The 17,845-nt window shown below is 41.7% G+C and overlaps 1 long non-coding RNA gene across 2 annotated transcripts; it reads left to right on the top strand.

Annotated features, from left to right (window-relative positions):
• The first annotated feature begins 697 nt into the window (after positions 1 to 697).
• On the top strand, positions 698 to 13,335 carry Gm34098. 2 transcript variants are annotated; one of them, XR_373579.3, is made up of 3 exons: positions 698 to 923; positions 11,749 to 11,814; positions 12,210 to 13,335. It is a non-coding gene; the product is annotated as a predicted gene, 34098 (long non-coding RNA). The 2 variants fall into 2 exon arrangements; XR_373580.3 differs by lacking the exon at positions 698 to 923 and adding an exon at positions 8,742 to 9,061 and having other exon boundaries at positions 12,210 to 12,777.
• Positions 13,336 to 17,845: the final 4,510 nt, after the last annotated feature.

A 17,845-nucleotide genomic window follows, 5' to 3' on the forward strand; every position in this document is an offset into this window, starting at 1 on the left:
CCTTCTGCTGCCTTAGGGTCAAGATGTGGAACTCTCAGCTTCTTCTCCAGCACCAGGCCTGTTTGGATGCTGCCATGCGTCCTGTCATGATGATAAAAGACTAAACCTCTGAAACTGTAAGCCAGTCCCAATGAAATGTTTTCTTTTATAAGGGCTACTTCGGTCATTGTGTCTCTTCAAGGCAATGTACCCCTAACTGAGACAGATGGTAATATTTTATATGCACGAATAAGCCATTTATCAGTCTTTGCATCATGGTTTGTGCTGGACAGATGGTTGTTTAACAAACAAGATATACATTTATTCTCCCCACTATTTGCACTCAAGATGGAGCTGACATGAGCATCCTGTGTCAGAAACATGGAAGGTATATTTGCGTCTTTCCAATGTCAGAATGTATTGAATAACAAATGAATTCTCAAGCTATTTTAGTTTCCTTGGCAGCAACTTACCAAGAAGTCCCGCTTTCCCTTGAAAGCTGGTAAAGGAAAACCCAAGTTCTTTTATTCCAATGCTGGCTGCTAATTTAACTCCTACAGAACATCACCTCCCCCCCCCCATCCCCCCCCCCCCACATCCCTAATGCATTAGGGCATTAGGGATGGCTAAATGGGACCACAGTTGAGTACAAGAGTTTCAAAGAAGTCTAATTGAGAGGCAGAAGCTGAAGGTGGTAGGAATGCTAATGGGATCCTGCTGGGGTCAGATAATGAACTCTGCTGGAAGTCTGCTGGATGCTCTGCTGCAGAGTCATAGTCAGGGTCGGAGTTTAATCAACTTTAGGGTTAATTGGAGCCACAGAATCAAGTGTGGGTTCCTGGAGACCAGGGAGGTGAAGGTAGGTCCAGATAAGATCTGGACAGATAAATGAGTGGACAGCAGCTCCAGCTGAACCAACAGCCTATGGATGGATGGTGATTCAAGTAAGTCACATAACCATTGGGGATTGAGCCAAGCTAAAGCTCTGGGGGAGTTGGGAGCTCTCTGCCTGTCTGTACTTTACTTACACCCTGAGTGGCCAGATTACAGGTTGGTGGGAACTGTTACCTTCACAGTGGTTAGGTTCAGGGTGTCAAGGGGAGTGTGTTGCATCCTTTCCCCAGTCTGGTGTGTTAGATAAATTCTTGATCTAGTTTTCCTGATAGGGTTTTAATATGCCCATGTGTTCCTATAGCACCAATTCACTCTGATACATTATATTGAAGTTGTCTATGTCCCACAGACAGTGTTAGATAGATGTTGTTGTTTATATGTCCACCAAGTTGCATAGACAAGAAGACACAGCCCAAGAAAGCACTGTTTTATATAATACAAGAGAGCTTGCTTCATTTAGAGGTTCTTCATACAGAACGTTTCCAGAGGAGCTGTTCTGTAAACTGGAAGTCACTGATCGGCACATTGCCGAGTAACTTAGAGTGGAGCCACTACCCTGCTCACTTCCCACACTGGAAATTCCTGAGCAGCCAGAGAAAGCTCACGGAGTTTCCTCTGAAGCTTGTCATTGTTCTTCCCATCTGACCCTTACATCACACGAAAATTCCTGTCTGGGGCTTTAAGGCTTATTCAAGGCAGCCCAATCCTTTCCCATCTGACCTCTTCAGCGTAACTAAGTAGGCCACCGTCTTTTGATTAAAATTGGGGTCTTCTACTTCCAACACCATCACCAGGCAGGTCATCTAGCCTTAGAGGACGCTGTCCTGATGACCATGTTCATTACTGCTATAGAGGTCGCTGTACTGAAGACCATGTGCTTTATTCTCCACTCTCCTGGATCAAGGCTCTGCCCATGCAGCCCTAATGCTTGAACACACTCTTACTCCCAAGTCCTTTGAGCTGTATTCTAAATGTGACCATCACCTATTGTTTGGACGGTCTTCCCTCGAATTAGACCTTATAAATGGTGTTTTGTGAGTCTGTGCAATTCTTTGTAGGCCTTTGCCTATGAGGATTTAGTTACAAAATGCCTAAAAGACTCTTTTATAATGTAAATTCAGCCTTTGTCATGTAAATACCATCCTGTGGTCCCTGAGAACAGAACTAGCAATATTAACTTACTGTTTAATTCTTCTTCTTCCTTCCGCTCATTTCTGTCCACTGTTTAAGGATTCCAGAGACAGAAAACACAGGCTCCACCACTCCCCCTATGCCCCCAACACACACATTCTATAGCACCTTTGCAACTGGAGTACAATGTCCTTGAGAAAGTCACAACAAACTGGAAACTATCAGACATCCAAATGGACTTTGAATTACAAAGAGTCCTCTGAGTCCAACAGCAGAGTCCACCTGCATTCATTTGCCTTAATTCATTGTGTGTTTTAATTACTGAATTACAACCATACTTAGTAAATATCGGGTTGGTTTGTTGGTTTGTGTGTGTGTTTTTAATATGATTAGAGTTGAACCTAGAGCATGTTAAGCAAGAACTCTATCAAATGAGCGCTATCCTTAGCCCTCTGTACTTTTTCTAAATTACCCAAGCTGGCCTTGAATTTGATATAATCTTGCCTTGACCTCCTAAGCAGTTGGAGTTAAAGGCCTGAACCACACAGATAGAACAACAGCGATGGTAGTACCTGCCTTTTAATCCCAGCCACTGGGAGGCAGAGGCTGATGACTCTCTGAGTCTGAGGTCAGCCTGGTCTACATAGGGAGTTCCAGGACAGCCAGGGATATGGAGAAAGAGAGAGAGAGAGAGAGAGAGAGAGAGAGAGAGAGAGAGAATGTATTTTGTAAACCTATCCAAAGGCACCAACTTGACTGGGTCTGGGCTATCAGCTGCCAGATATAACCCTGAGACATTGACCAGTTCCTGGGTCTTTTCAGGTCCAGCATAGAAGCTGGGATCCGGCTATGGTGGCCAAGAGCCTAAAGCTTAGCTTCAGTCTTTCTATGTTCTGTGACAAGGGGACACAGTGTATCCAGGAAGACAGGAGGAGGCACCTTGAGTTCAGACAAGATGGATATGATGAAGTTGAAGTTCAAAGCACAAGAGGGTTGCACCAAGGTGTCAGGAACCCCCGCAAAGGAGGTAGAGGAAGATCCAACTGTTCTGGCTAAGTTGACATTGGGAGGCTGAGCCATAAGATCCGGCCCACCCAAGTCCTGTGGTACCTGGCAAGCCTCTGTGCTCACACTCGGATCCACCAGCAGATACCAGATGCCTTGCAAGTGGCTGCCACCATTTTTCTGTCTCTCTGGAGACCAAGGGCTGCTCAACTGTTTCCTCTGTGCATTGTGTCTACCACACTGGCCCACTGTGTCTCAGATCCTCAGTAACCTACTAAGGCTGCCAAACCCTGGCCAGGCTGAAGGCACCACGTGTTCTAGGTCTGAACCCCACTTGGAACAGGGCCAAGAACCTCAAAGAAGCTGATAGGAACCAAGGCACCTGCTCATCCAAGCCCTGAAGGACCCTCTAGGGAAGGAGTGATCTCTGAAGACTTCCTATAGGAGACTGTAAAAAGAAAGACACTTAGAGTCCCCCTAGACCATGTTAGGTACTACAACTTAGCTTCTCTTTTCTTATTTTCTCCTTTTCTTTCTTTCTTCTTTTTAATTTAATTTTCTTCTGCCTCCTGAGTGCTAGGATTAAGAACATTTGCTGCCCTGCTGGGCTTTCACAATTTTGCTGACAGCATGAAGCTCAGTCTCTCTGCCTTCTCATTAAATAGTGCTGCTTTGTTTGAGACCTTCCTGCGACTTAAACCAACCAACCAACCAACCAACCAACCAAACTAACTAACTAACTAACTAACAACAACAAATGGTCCAGAGGGCCCCGTGCCTATCTGTGACACCCTCCCACCTGTGTAGAGAACTGTGTGCAGATGTGTTCCTCTTCTTTCACTGAACACAGAAGTAGCCCAAGAGTCATCCAAAGACCTGGTTTTCTGCTGTCCTAGCAGTGAATTCTCCCGGGTGAGCCATTCTGCAGTTGACTGCAGCTCTGTCCTCTCTACGGAAGAAAATCAGACACACTTAGGAACTCCCTTTGCATTGCGCTTTCTCCCCCCACTCTTTTCCTTCCTCTTCAGCACCAAACCTGCAAGGCCATTGCCGCGTGCCCTGGAACGCACAATGCAGTGTCTCACAGGTAGGCGGACTGCCACTGCCCTAGCGGGGAGTCCTGTTGGGTTAGACAGAACTCCATTCTCTCTTTATCACCCTTCCCTACGGAGTCTGGCCAGCAGATCGCACCTAGCCAGGACAAGGGACAGCTGCGAATGGAATGATGGATGCTGAGTCCAAAAAAAAAAAAAAAAATTATCTAAGAAAAAGTTCTTAGAGGTTTTCAGTTCTTTCCATCTCTCTTTCGGATCTGACCCAAGGAATGCTGGAGGGGCTGAGGCGCTCCGGCAGAGCTCTGTGGATCTCATTCACGAGAGAGGATCTCCAGTAAACTGTGCACGGAACTGAAGACAACTGCCTTTATTAGCTCCTTGTTTCATGAGGATACGCTTCATCGAATAAAAGTCCCAGCCGGGCTTAGCTGGGGTGATGACTTTCCTTAGTCTGGCATCACGTGGAGGACCACCCAGCGTGCTCTCTCAAGGGCCCATACATTTCGAACATGCAAGGAAAGAGGACTCTGAGTGTGGGGTGGGCTGTGCTGTGCTGGTGAGGGGGTGGTCACAGAACCCAAAGGCATGAAAAGAATTAGGGATTGTGGCATTCTGAAATACAAAGAGATTTACCCTCCCACACAGATCAGAAGCCCACAGAAGGAAGGCTTCTCCCAGCCGTGGCTGGGAAACTCTTTCTAACCCTGGATGAACTGCCTTCTGAAAATAGGAACCCTTTACCCAGAAAGGGCAGCCAGACCACTCGTGATAGGACGTTTGTAAGGCTTCCAGAAGCCAATCATATATCAGGTTACCGATCTAATGCTTGCCCAGTTCTAGGTGAACATGGCTTTCTTTACAAAGGCTGGCCCAGCTTAAAGTACTGTGAACAGGGCTTTTTTTTTTTTTTTTTCTCCCTTCAACTGAAGACTAAGCCCAACACTTTCCACTGTGCACTCAGTCAAAGTTTCCATAGTAAAACAGGATTTAAAAAGCAAAAACAAACAAACAAACAAACACAAACCTGGGCTTTAAAAGAATGAACTGTAGGGCCCCTATAGTGTTAGCAGCATCAGTGTGGAGGTCTAATTATGATACTGTAGCATGTCAGTTAACAATATGCTATCCAAGGAGGAAACTGTGTAAACGGACCTGTGATTATCTCATATATATACTATTTCTTTTGAGACTCTATAGTTATCTCAAAATAAAATGATTCTCTTGAGCATGTTAAGAATTTAGGGGTTGGGGTATAACTCAGTGGGTAGAGGGTTGGCTAACTTGCAGGAAGCCCTAGATAAACTGAGAATGGTGATATATTCCTATGATCCCAGCCCTTGGGAAAAGGATACAGGAATCTTGACTACTTAGCCCAGGCAAAAAAAAAAAAAAAAGCACAAATTGTAGTAGTAATTTTTAGAGAAGCTAATAAAATATGTGCGCTTTTAATTTCTAGAAGGTGGTTCTTGTTTTTACAGCTGTAGGCAAATCCTATGCCGAATCACAGACGTGTAGCTTTGAAGTGAGGTTCAAAAAGGCGTTAAAATCTTCATGTGGCCTCCTAAACAGACACTTTGCTGAGTTCTACTTGCTAGTACTTTAGTTAGAATATTTGCATATAAATCATCCATGTAATTTGCCTAAGACTTTCTTGTCTACCATTTCACACCTGAGTATCAAGGCTATATTAGCCTTAGAGAATTAGCCGGGCAGCTTCCCCATTCTCTCTGTGGAGTGGTTTGAAATAGATATATGATCTTTGTAAGTAAAATGATCTGATCTGGTGTCCTGTGAGTGGTGAGAGGCCAACGGGACCTTCTGACTCCTGACACTGTTTCTTTCATGATTGTCATTTTTATGAGAATCTTTGTCGTTTTGGTATTTGGAAGGTTCATAGTTTTTATATATTTTTTTAGAAAAATAATTATTTCAGCAAAGTTTTAGTTGTTTGTGTGTGCTTTTTAAAATCTCCACAAAGCTAAGTGTAATGACTCATATCTATAACCGCCATTTTCTACTCTGGAGGCTGGGAATGGATGTGGTTAATAGCCCGGGACCTCCGTGCTATCTGTATGACAGAGAGCAGACCAATTCTATCCCCAGACCTGTCAGAGGTCATGTGTAGTCAAGCTATAAAATCTATCCTTATGGAAGAGGTCACCTGTACTTTGCAAAGTGTTTTGATGTAGTCATACCTTAAGCTTTGTCGTGCACACGGAATTGAGTTCATTATCACCGGGAAACTTTTTTTCTAAATTTGCTGTGCTTCCATATGCCTAAAATCAACTTCCTGGGACCACACTCTAAACGTTTGAACTAATACTGGCTACTGAGTTGTGTCGAACTGGATTTCCTTCTTGTCATGAACATTCTGTTGGCCATGGTATTTGCAGAGACACCCCAAACACATATACAATATTTTATTCCTTTCGGATCCTTCCTTTGTTTAAGTTCTTATATTTTATGTATATGGGTGTTTTGTCTGCATGTATGTCTGTGCACCATGCCTGGCTCCTGGATGAGGCCAGAAGAGCTCATCAGATCCCCTGAACTGGAATTCAATAGGTGTGAGCAACTGAGTAGGTCCCCTACAAGAGCCAGCCCAAAGATAATTTTTAGATGAATTCACAAGCACTAAATGTCTCCTTTATTTATCTTTTTCAAATGTATGTTTCCCCCTAAGTTACAGTGTTATCTGAACTTGATATTGCTAGTCTATCATTTTAGGATTGTTATTTAATTGTTTTCAAGGCACAAGTGTCCAAACCTACTGTTTTAATTTATCTTGGTGACTTAACATTATGTGTATCTTGTAAAAGGAAACTATTTGCTGGGCTTGGAGAGATGGCTCAGCAGTTAAGAGGATTGTCTGCTCTTCTAGAGGTCCTGCGTTCAATCCCCAGTAACTACAAGGTGGCTCACAACCATCTATAACGAGATCTGATGCCCTCTTCTGGCACACAAGTATACATACAAATTGTGCTAGAGCACTGATATACATAAAAAATAAATAAATCTTTTAAAAAAGAAAAAAACAAGAAATCGAGAAGAGAAAACTAAATGTTGTGACCTGAATATCGTATTTCCCTTACTACTACAGCCGTGTCTCCAATACTACTGTAACAGTGATAGGAAGGGGGACACTTTGGAGGTGATGGGTTCTTGAAGCTACAATTTCAATCTTTTACAGAGACCATACACTTTGGTCCGTTGCTTTAGGCACAGTCAGGAGACTCTGTGAGGCAGAAAGAGAACCCCATAAAACATAACTCTGGTGGTGCTCTGACCTGTAGATTTTAAGCCTCCACAGCCATGAACAAATGTTATCATTTGTAAGTCACCCAGGTTATGACAATATAGCATTCTGAGCTGAATGCACTAAATCATGCCAAGATTTGAAACAATTTTTTGATCCTATATTCTCATACTTCTTCCTTTATGGTGAACTAGTTATATCCTCAGCTCATGGTTACTGGAGCCTTCATACGACCAAGTACCTCTCTTTCCATTGATGCATAAGAAGGCCATCCTCTGCAATATATGCAGCTGGACCCATGTGTACTCCTTTGTCAATAGCTTAGTCCCTGGAAGCTCCTGGGGGTCTAGTTGGTTGATATTGTTGTTCTTCCTGTGGGGTTGCAATCCCCTTCATCTCCTTCGGGCCTTTCTCTAGCTCCTCTATTGGATACCCTGCACTCAGTCCAATGATGGGCTGCAAGCATCCATCTCTCCCTTGTTTTGACCTTCTGGTGATTGTCTTTTGTTTTCTCTGGATTCTCCTGTTTCCCCTCTCCTAGAGTCCGCCAGACTGTAAAACTGTGTGTTCTCTTTCAGTTACTTACTGTACAGACGATGCTTTTATTCTTGGACTGCTTATATTTACTTATGTGATGTACATATTAGACCATACATTGAATCCAATGAATCTGAAATGTCTAATAACTTTGTCTTGAACAATAGCAAACGAACCCTTAGCACCCCTTAAACACCATCCACATTGCCCGTTCAATTTACCCATCACTAGGTTAGTTTCAAACTTATGGAAGCAGAACAAAATTTAAGGCTGTTTTTTTTTTCCCTGTTGTTTTACAGCCAGCAGTTTGTAAATGTTAGCTTATATTTCATGAGGTCCTGGGCTTCTGCTCATTGTTTTGTGTTCTGGCTCTCTCCTCTTACTAATGAGGAATATTCTTTAATAACTTCAGGATAGGTCCTTGGGAGAGGACAGGGACACTGCATTTAACAGTGCATTGCTGGTCACCTCCTGGCCCACAAGGCCATTTATTTTGTTTTTTAAACAGATTGTCTCTTCACACATCTCTTTTTGATAGCCTGTCTTTACTGGGCTTTCACAATAGAAGTGAAAGGAGAGCTGATAAGATTCACTTAGTATCGAAATCAGACTTAGGGACTGTTGAGTCTCTGGTCCTTGGAGGAAGGACCAAAGCAGTCCAAGCAAGCTTACTTGAAATGGGGGATGATTTTTTTTTTTAGTTATTACAATTTTTAAATGTATTTGGATCCCCTCCCCACCCCGGTTCAATTCATAGGAGCATTGAGATGATCACGCTTGGTGTGCTGACCCCTGGTGGATTCTTCACATGCTTATTTATAGCAATTTCTGGAGTCAGACTCCAATGCCTCCAGAGGCCAGACAGGTTATGTAAATGTACAGACGACCCAATATGTGGCAATAGATTGTGGTTTCATCCAGCAAAACTGGATAGAGCCATCTTTGCCAACAGCACAGACAACCATGTTTTTTCAATGGCAAAGCACACACAGGTAAAGCCTAGAGTGGGTGCTTAATCAGGTCAATTATGTTGGACCCAATTCTACATCTCAGTTGCACAGTTCCTCACTGTGTGACAAGGTCACACCCAGAGCTGGGCTGTAAGTTAATGATTACTGTTCTTTCAACGATATATTCTGTCTTTGCAAAATGTATCAAAAACTCATCAATGGATTGGAGGGCTGTTTTATCCAAGTAAGGTTAGGTATGTACTGATAAGACCCAGTGGGGAAAATATTCTTCAAGAGAATTAATGTGTTATTTCTGTGTGTTAAGCAAAAACTGCTTTGTTTTCTGTATTATTTGGGGTGATGTACAGCACAGTCCTCTGCTGGGAAAGTTAAGTGCTGCTGTAGTTATACTGTTTCTAGTTTTCATTGTGTTTGTGCTTGGTCGTTCTTTCTGTTGTTATTTTATTGTGAGGCAGATTGTTACTTTGTAGCCCCGATGACCTAATACTGTGAAGTCCAGGAAAGCCTGAGACTCCAGGAAGCCCTTCAGTCTTGATCTCCCAAGTGCTAGGATTTGATGTGTGAGTCACCATACCCAAGCTTTTTTCTGATATATATTTTTCCTATAATATATATATATATTTTCCTATAATATATATAATATTATATATTTTACATATCATATCTCTAACACACATATATACATATATAGTAGTGGATATATATGTATATATGTGATATACATATGTGTGTGTGTATGAATGATGTTGAATAACATCAAAACCCTTTCTTTATGTACTATTTTTATCTGGATAGTAAAATTAGAGTAGGCCACATAAAAAGAGCAAAAGCAGAGGTATTATGAAGGAAGTATATTTTATTGAAGCTTAAAAACATCCAAGTTAGCTGGTCAGTGGTGGCACACGCCTTTAATCCCAGTACTTGGGAGGCAGAGGCAGGCAGATTTCTGAGTTCGAGGCCAGCCTGGTCTACAGAGTGAGTTCCAGGACAGCTAGGACTACAAAGAGAAACCCTGTCTCAAAAACAAAACAAAACAAAAATCCAAGTTATACTTTAAGTGTAATTGTCTAAGAACATTTACTTAGTCTCCAGCTAGCACTAATGATTTACCCTTAGTTATCTAATTCTTTTTCTAGGACCTGTATGATGCCTAACTGCCATTTAGTTTAGTGACTCTTTGTGACTAGCATGCCTGGAAAGAATGAGAATATTCCAGGGACAGTTTAGCTCTCCATTTGGCTACCAGACTATTAAAACAATACACCCCAAGAAATTGGAATTCTGTAAGAATTTCATGCTGAGAAAAGAAAAAGGCTGACAACTGGGCCAGTCTGTAGTGGGATTTGTCACCTCGAAAGAGATTTACAACTTGTCAGACCATCTTGTAGAAACTACTGGAGTCCAGACAATGATGGGCCATGGACATCACGGGACCACACGTTAGCTGTGCACATCTCTAGCCCTCTGCTTAAACATAAACCTCATTCCAGGGTCCTGAAGATGATTTGTGGGAATATCATTGAATTTCTTTGTTTTTTTTTTCCCAAAGTGGCCACACTGAGTAAATCTTTTTCTGCTTTTTGTTAATGTTTAACTGGCTTAGTGAAGACAAATAAAGGAACCTGACTTATCATGGCTTGTGTGGTCCATTTTGTGGTCTCAGAATTTCCATCCCCATTCTCTTCATGTTAAGCATCATATTTCCATCCTACTCTGTGATCTGAAATTTTGTTTCATCATGGTAATATTATATCAGATCTGTTCTGAGTACACTGAGTGGGTCCATTCCATCTGAAAATTCACATCATTTTCTTCTAATCTAAAGAAGAAGAAGAAAGGAGGAGGAGGAGGGAGATGAAGAGGAGAAAGTATTGCTATTATTATTATTTATTATTATTATTATTTCCTTGATGTTAGTTGCTTCTTATTGTACTTCTCCTTCCCTGTTTTCTCTGGAATTGATGTAGGCATCCGACATCGTGGAACAGACCTCCATTTTTGTTGTTCTTTTCTTGCTTTTGAGTTCACTTTCTCAACTTAATCCTACAGTTCTTTTGTAGAGTCTTTCATTTCTATGATGGTATTTTTAATTCCAAAAGTGTCAATTTACTCTCCAGTGCTTTGGGGGAGGGACTACTGTGCTGCGTTTTATTTTTAGTATGATTTCTTGTTGCTTTATTTGTACTATATATTTTCTTAAAATGTTTCTACTACATCTATTTACCTGTATGTGTGCTATGGCATGTATGGTGAGATCAGAGGACAGATTATGAGTTAAGTATTTATTTGTTTGTTTGTTTGTTTATTTGAGAAAGTAGTCACATGTTTAAATTAGAGCAATCAGCTGTTCTATGTCTTGGCTTCTCATATAAATGTTGTCAGGATCAAAATGGAGTTACTTATGTCAACTCTAACTAAAAGAAATAATACTTCCAGAAGGCTATAAAGGAAGATGTTGCACATGACTGCCTAAGAATAGTATCTACCACAAAACAGTTTGCCAGAACCATAACATTGCACAGAAGACCCCACAACCTTACATAAAAATATTTCTGGCTGTGTGGTGGCACGTGCCTGTGATGCCAGCTCCTTAGGAGGCTGAGGCAGAAGAACTGGAAGTCTGAAGGCAGAATGGGCAGGTCAGTAAGATCCTGCCTTAAAAGGGGTGGAGCTCCATCACAGAGCACTTGGCTAGCAAGGTCAAGGCTCAGTGTTGGATCCCCAGCACTGAAGAACAAACAACAACAAAACAACAATACAACAACCACCACCCAGCTTCTCAAAGGATATTCCCCTACATCTCCTGGTTAAAAGTGGACAGATCTGACCCTTGTAATTGATCCTTGTCACCAGAGAGCACTGTGTGCAAAATAGCTTATGTAATCTTCACTTTAACCTTAAAACTTTGCTCTTGTTTCAGGCTCCCTGAAGACAAGCATAGGTCTATGACACTTGTGTTACAACTGCAGTGCCATACTGTTCCCAGGTAATATTTTTAAACATTCTTCTCTGTACAATATTTATATTCATACTTACCTGTAAATATAAATAACCAGACAGCAGATCCAAGGCTAGGAATGTAACCTTGAGTATGCCCTTTGTTTTGAGAAGCTCTGGTCAGTCCATGGCTTTAAGGTACTCCTGGTGTCAAGTTGTCTCTCTTATTTTGAAGGAAACCCATTTCTCTTACCCTTCTAGAAGGTGTCCATTAGCTGCCTGGATTCTGGGAGGGAGCTCTGCTGGGGAACATGTTGCAAGCTTCATTATGTGCCAACTTCTATTTACACCTCTCTCCTCCCAACAAAATGGTTTGTTTTCAACTTGTTCTGGGCTGTTTTCTTCATTCCAGGATTGACCTAACCTTTTCTTCTACATTCATAGGTTCCTGATGTGTCTAGTACCAGAGAGATGGGAAGGTCCTATAGAGTAAGTCTAGTTGCTGCTTGATTTTCTCTACTGCAAGCATAACATAAAGACACCACGTCCTGCCTGCGGTCACATGTCTGCTCAGCCAAGAATTAACAGGGTTCTTAGATGAGCTTGAAGGCTTCGCTGAAATACATCTCTCAGAGATTTAACGTTCTCCAAAATTGAAACCTTAGCTTGATCCACAATCTCTTTATCCATTAATTTTTAGTTTTAGATTTGCTATATCATTTTCTGTGGAGATCTTTTGGGGGCCACTTGGCAGGAATCTGACATTGGGCCAGGACAAGGAAGTGGGCTTCAGATAGAAATTTGACATGGGCCATGACGAGGAAGTAAGTTCAGGCAAGAATCTAATTTTAGGCCAGAACAAAGAAGTAGGCCTCATGTAAGAATATGAATTTGGGCTAGGACAGGGAAGTAGGCTCAGATATCTTGGTCATCCTGATAATCCCTTCGGAACAGTGATCACGGGACTTTGTTTATTGCCTTGCTTGTTCCTTGACTATTTGTGTTTATTGTACTGCTTGACCTTATTACTTGCATGTAATTAAAATGGCATAAAAGCAGATTGGGAAAAAATGTGCCCGCCTCAGCTTCAGAACTGGCTGGGGTCATGCTACAATGTTGTCTAATTGTCTTTTTCCTTTTTAATCCTCACTCCTGCCCTGAAGAATCTGTTGACTGACTGAGTGGGCTTAGTCAATTTTCCTTTCTTTTGGTTCGTTTTGTGGTTATTTTATTACAGGCTTAAACTGAGAATTTAAATCTGTTTCCTACTTTAAAAAAATAAAAGCATTGAATCCATAAATTCCTTCACTGGATAGCTGTGGCCAATTGCAGTTACTACCAGCTAATACTACTATTGCTATAGAAATTCTAAAGAGTGTGCGCCTTCAGCTCTACTTTCTGACTGTTTTATGTTTTTAGAAGAGCAATGACATCTTTCCATGTGAAATTAATTTTTGTCACCTTTTTTGTTTATTAAACTAAACACTGCCTCCTCTAGACCTGTTAGCATTTTACTAAAATGTTTACTTTTATATTATATAAAACTCATGTTAAAAATAGTTTGTTTTCTGTCAACCTAACTACTTTAGAAAAATTATTTTTGAATCCACTGTAAATTTTATGTGGCATAAAACAATTTTTAAAAATCTGCGCACTTTTCTCTTCTGTCTTCCCACATATGAGTCCAAGGTGTTCATCTACCACCCAGAAGAAAAGTCAGGAAATGGGAATGAAGAGTCCTTTGTAGAAATGCAATGTAACAATGAACAAAGAGTTTTTCAGCTTCTGACATTTAAATGGGATTTTGCAATAAGGCAATAGACAAATATGTGTGAAAGCTAGTTGAAGACAAATGTCCAAATTCCTTTGCTTCTGTTCAATACATCAAATGCTGGGCCTGGCCCAGAAGGTTACAGTCATCCTTCCAGACCTCGTAAAAAACTATTCTGCTTGCTAAGAGAGATTAACCAGGAAGGCTTGACTACAGAGGGGCAGAGAGGATTAATCAGAAGTAGGACTCAAAAAGCCTGCCTGTCTGCCCTTTCTGGTCCTTTGAAGACCAAGACAAGGGGGTGGGGCATGAGACTTAGGAGGAAAAAGTCAAAGAGGTCTTGTAGGTCCTCCTCTTGGAGACTTGCCCTGGTGAGGGAACCCTGTAGCAAAATGTTGGGGAGGATTCTCTTCCTACATGGGTATGGAAGGAGCCTGATGTTTAGACAGCCCTGATTTAACAAGGGAGGCCCTGGTGATGTCAAGACAAGTAGCATCATAATACAATGAGGAAGTCAGAGAGGATGATGTACCGAGCTGGACTGGCAAAGAGCAGGTAACATCAAGCATGAACTCCAGTGAGCCTCAGTGAAAACTGAGGAGCAGGGAGGGGCAGCCAGGACTGGATAATAGAGTCTAGAAAAACAAACTCTGGCTTTCTCTCTTCAAGAACCCAGAAGCAGATCACTGCAGCATGCCCGAGGACCACAGGACTGTCACAGTTTGCCAGTTTCCAGTCAGTGACACCCAAGTCCAACTTGATGCCAAAGCATTTCTTTTAGACCCAAATGAGTCTCTGGGGATCTCATTCTATCCAATTTCCCGTTCCAATAGCATGATAGGCAGAAAAAGGGAGATTGTTTTAACCCACAGCCTGCCAACTCATGCCCCTGACACCAAGTTAGGCCCAGATATTGGATAAATGATATTTTCAAACCAAATTGGCATAAAATCCGGTGGAGTAAAATTTACCAGAGCTTCAAGGCTTACTTAGAAGGACAGTCGATGCTGTTAACCACTGAGCCATCCCCCAAGCCGAGGCTTACTTAGTAGAGAGCCTCTCCCCTATGAGTCTGTAAAACGCCACACTCTTGATTTCATCTTTCTGGGTGGGACATGGCCTTCGTTGTTTTTTTGTGGTCAAGAGTTCATGCTCAAGTTTTTCCAATTGAAATTCAGATTTGCACGGACTTTAGGCTGGAAGATTTCAGAGGAATTCATTTCAGAGCACTGTATGAGGACCCTTAGATTTTTTTGGTATGAAATTCTGAAATGTCTGAAATTCCTCAGGGCTGTACTCCGCTCCACCCTGCATTGGGACTGCAACAGTCTCTTTCCCGCTGTATTAATGTCTTGTTTAGCTTGCAGAACATGAGTGATTTCTAATTTGTTTCAACTTTTTAAACAATCCTACTGAGCAACTGGAAGGTGCTTCCTTAAATGGGGAGGAGTAGGGGGAAAAGGGTTGGTGATGGGGGGTTGGAGTGGGGTGGGGTTCTTTCAGTATCTATTGCTTGTTTCTTGACATTACTACTTCAGGAACATTGGGTCTCTTCTAAGTTTTCTCCTCTCTAGGTCTCCATCTCTCTGACCCCCTTTAAATCTCAATCCCCCCCCTCTCTCAATGTGTTGTCTTGAACTCATAGTCTTTTATTCTTCAAACCATTATTTCCTTTTTGGGAATATAAATTCCATTTAGTGTCTCCAGTGAATTAAGAATATTTTGGCACTTAAAAATTTTTTTCAAAGCCTGTATTTTTGCAGTCAGAGCCTCTTCCCTGACAATATTGGTTTATTGTTCCAATATCCCTGAATCAGGAAGTCTGAAAAGCAGTTTTTAAATACTGTTCCACTGTTCTGTTTTCTGTGTTAATTCTGTGCTGGGGCCCTCTGCTGACTGTTCAGTTTGCCATTGTTTTCACGTGGCTGCTCCTGCTCAGGGGAGTCTTTTCTGTCCCCACCCCCATTTAGGATGGGAGAACATAACTGCATTGTAGGAGGCATAGGCTTTGTAGTGTCCCTAGCACTCAGACTGCAGCAGCCCCAGATTACATTTTATGCCAGGCAAGGAAATGTGTCTTCTCCCTTCTGAGCTGGCAGTGGTCTGCAGTAGGCTACATATGATGGCTGGAGGGAAGTCATCTAGGAAGGGGATCGATCTGTCCTACAAAATGGCTGATGGGAAATATGTCAGCCCCATCTGTGTCATTCCAGTAGATACTTGTGACCACTGAGTGGAACTGGAACTTAGTTCTCATTTTTCAGGATTGAAAGACCGATTTCTTTTCACATTAGCTGATAGACATGGCCAAAGCTCCAAGTGGGAAAGGGAACCCACAGAGCAGGTCCTTAGGCTGTGTTTTAATAAATAATTACATATACTAATATTTTTAATTTAGAATAAATTTTGCATAATATATTCTGATCACGGATTACCCCCTCCAACTCCCCCCAGATCTTCCCCACCCCACTTCCATATTTTTAGTCCTCACAGCTGCTTGACAATTAACAGGAGTGAGATGGACTAGTGGGAGTAAACAATTTCATGCAAACAAGTACAGGTTAGAGAGAAAAGGTCCTCTGGGCTCCCTACTTTATCATGAAATGGAGTAGCATGGTATTCACTGTGTAGGAAAAAAATAATTTCAAGAGGAAACTTCATCTAAATAAGTCACTTGATGAGAACCTGTTTAAGTTACAGCCCTATGCCCTTGCCTTCAGAACTTGTTATAATCGTCTAACAGTGAAGATGACAGAGAACAAACAAATCAACGGAGCAAAAGAAAAAGCCAAAGAGTGTACACAGTCAGCCTACTCACCTGAAGGAAAGAAGGCAATTTGACAGGAAAGGGTGAACTTTCCAACCACTGGAGCTTTAGCAAAAACACCTACATGGGAAGCAAGCAAGCAGGCAGGCAGAAGAAAAGAAGAGAAAAAAAGAATCTTGGACCTTTCCCAGAAATGAGCTCAAATGGCTTACATGCCTACATTTAAGTCGAAAGCCTAGAAAGTCTTTAGAAAATTACTTGGAAGGAAACCCCTCTGATCTTGGATTTGGTGATGAGCTTTTCAATTGAATAAAAAAACACACTCCATTAAGGAAGTGAGAGCGGGACATTGTTAGTATCTAAAACCCACACAATGCTAAAAGAATCAAAGACAAGCTACATTACGCATCTGATAATGGGTTATCTAAAGTACATGAAGAAATCTTAAAACTCAACAAAAGAAAACAATTTCATTTTCAAATGTGGTGTGTGTGTGTGTGTGTGTGTGTGTGTGTGTGTGTGTGAATCAGAGAACAACCTTCAGGACTTGGCTTTCTCCATTTGCTATGGGCCCCAGGCATGCAATGGACTTAGGTTGTTAGGCTGTGGTTCCTGGAAAGAACACTACAGAGTCTTCTGCAAGGCTGATTAACTGATTGAGACTTCAAAAACTACGTGAGGTGTGGAATGTTGCAAATCCAGAACCAAATCACCTTCGGTGAGTCTTCTGTGCTCTGAATAGCCATCCATTGCCCGTCTCTAGTTGTGCCCTAACATCTTTGTGACTATTAGGTAAATCCTTTGAAATGTGCCAACAGTTCTCTTGCTTCCAGCAAGCAGAGGCTAAGAATATATTCTGCTAGTGTCTGAGATCTATAGCTGGGACTTCCCTGAGCTTCCAGAAGCTGACTATCTAACGTTTCCACTGTGGCCATTGAAAAGTGCTTTGTTTGTTATGATAAAAACGTCATAAAACTGCTACCATGTTAGAACCAAAATTTGTGTTCTTGTGCCATGGTCACTGCTGTTTAGCTCTAGACTCAATCATCTCTTGAGCTCCTTTGAGGTAAGAGTTGTGGTTTTACGGCTTTTACTAGCCATGTCATTTCTCTGGCACTATCCCAATTTTAAAATGAACAAAATATCTGAACAGACGACTTATCAAAGACATACAAATAATGAGTATGTGAAGAGCTGCCCTACAACATATGTAACTAGGAAACTCCACATGTCTTTTAGGGAAAAACAAACAAACAAACATGAATTGATGATAACAAAGGCAGACCAAGACACTGGGCAAAGTGAACTCTCTCTCTTACCCAATGCTTTCAGTCACCATGGAAGGCACTTCAGCAGTGTTTTTTGAAGCTGAAGATATTCTTACTATATAATCCTGGGCATTTAACTAAATGAACTGAAACCCTATGTCCACACAAGCCCTGTACACTAACACTATAAGCTTTGCCCACAACTGCCAAACTTGAAAACCACTTAAGTGTCATTTAATTGATGAATAAAAGACTGATTGCTCCTTACTGTGGA

The sequence above is a fragment of the Mus musculus genome, chromosome 1 (genome assembly GCF_000001635.26).
Source record: "Mus musculus strain C57BL/6J chromosome 1, GRCm38.p6 C57BL/6J".
NCBI lineage: Eukaryota > Metazoa > Chordata > Mammalia > Rodentia > Muridae > Mus > Mus musculus.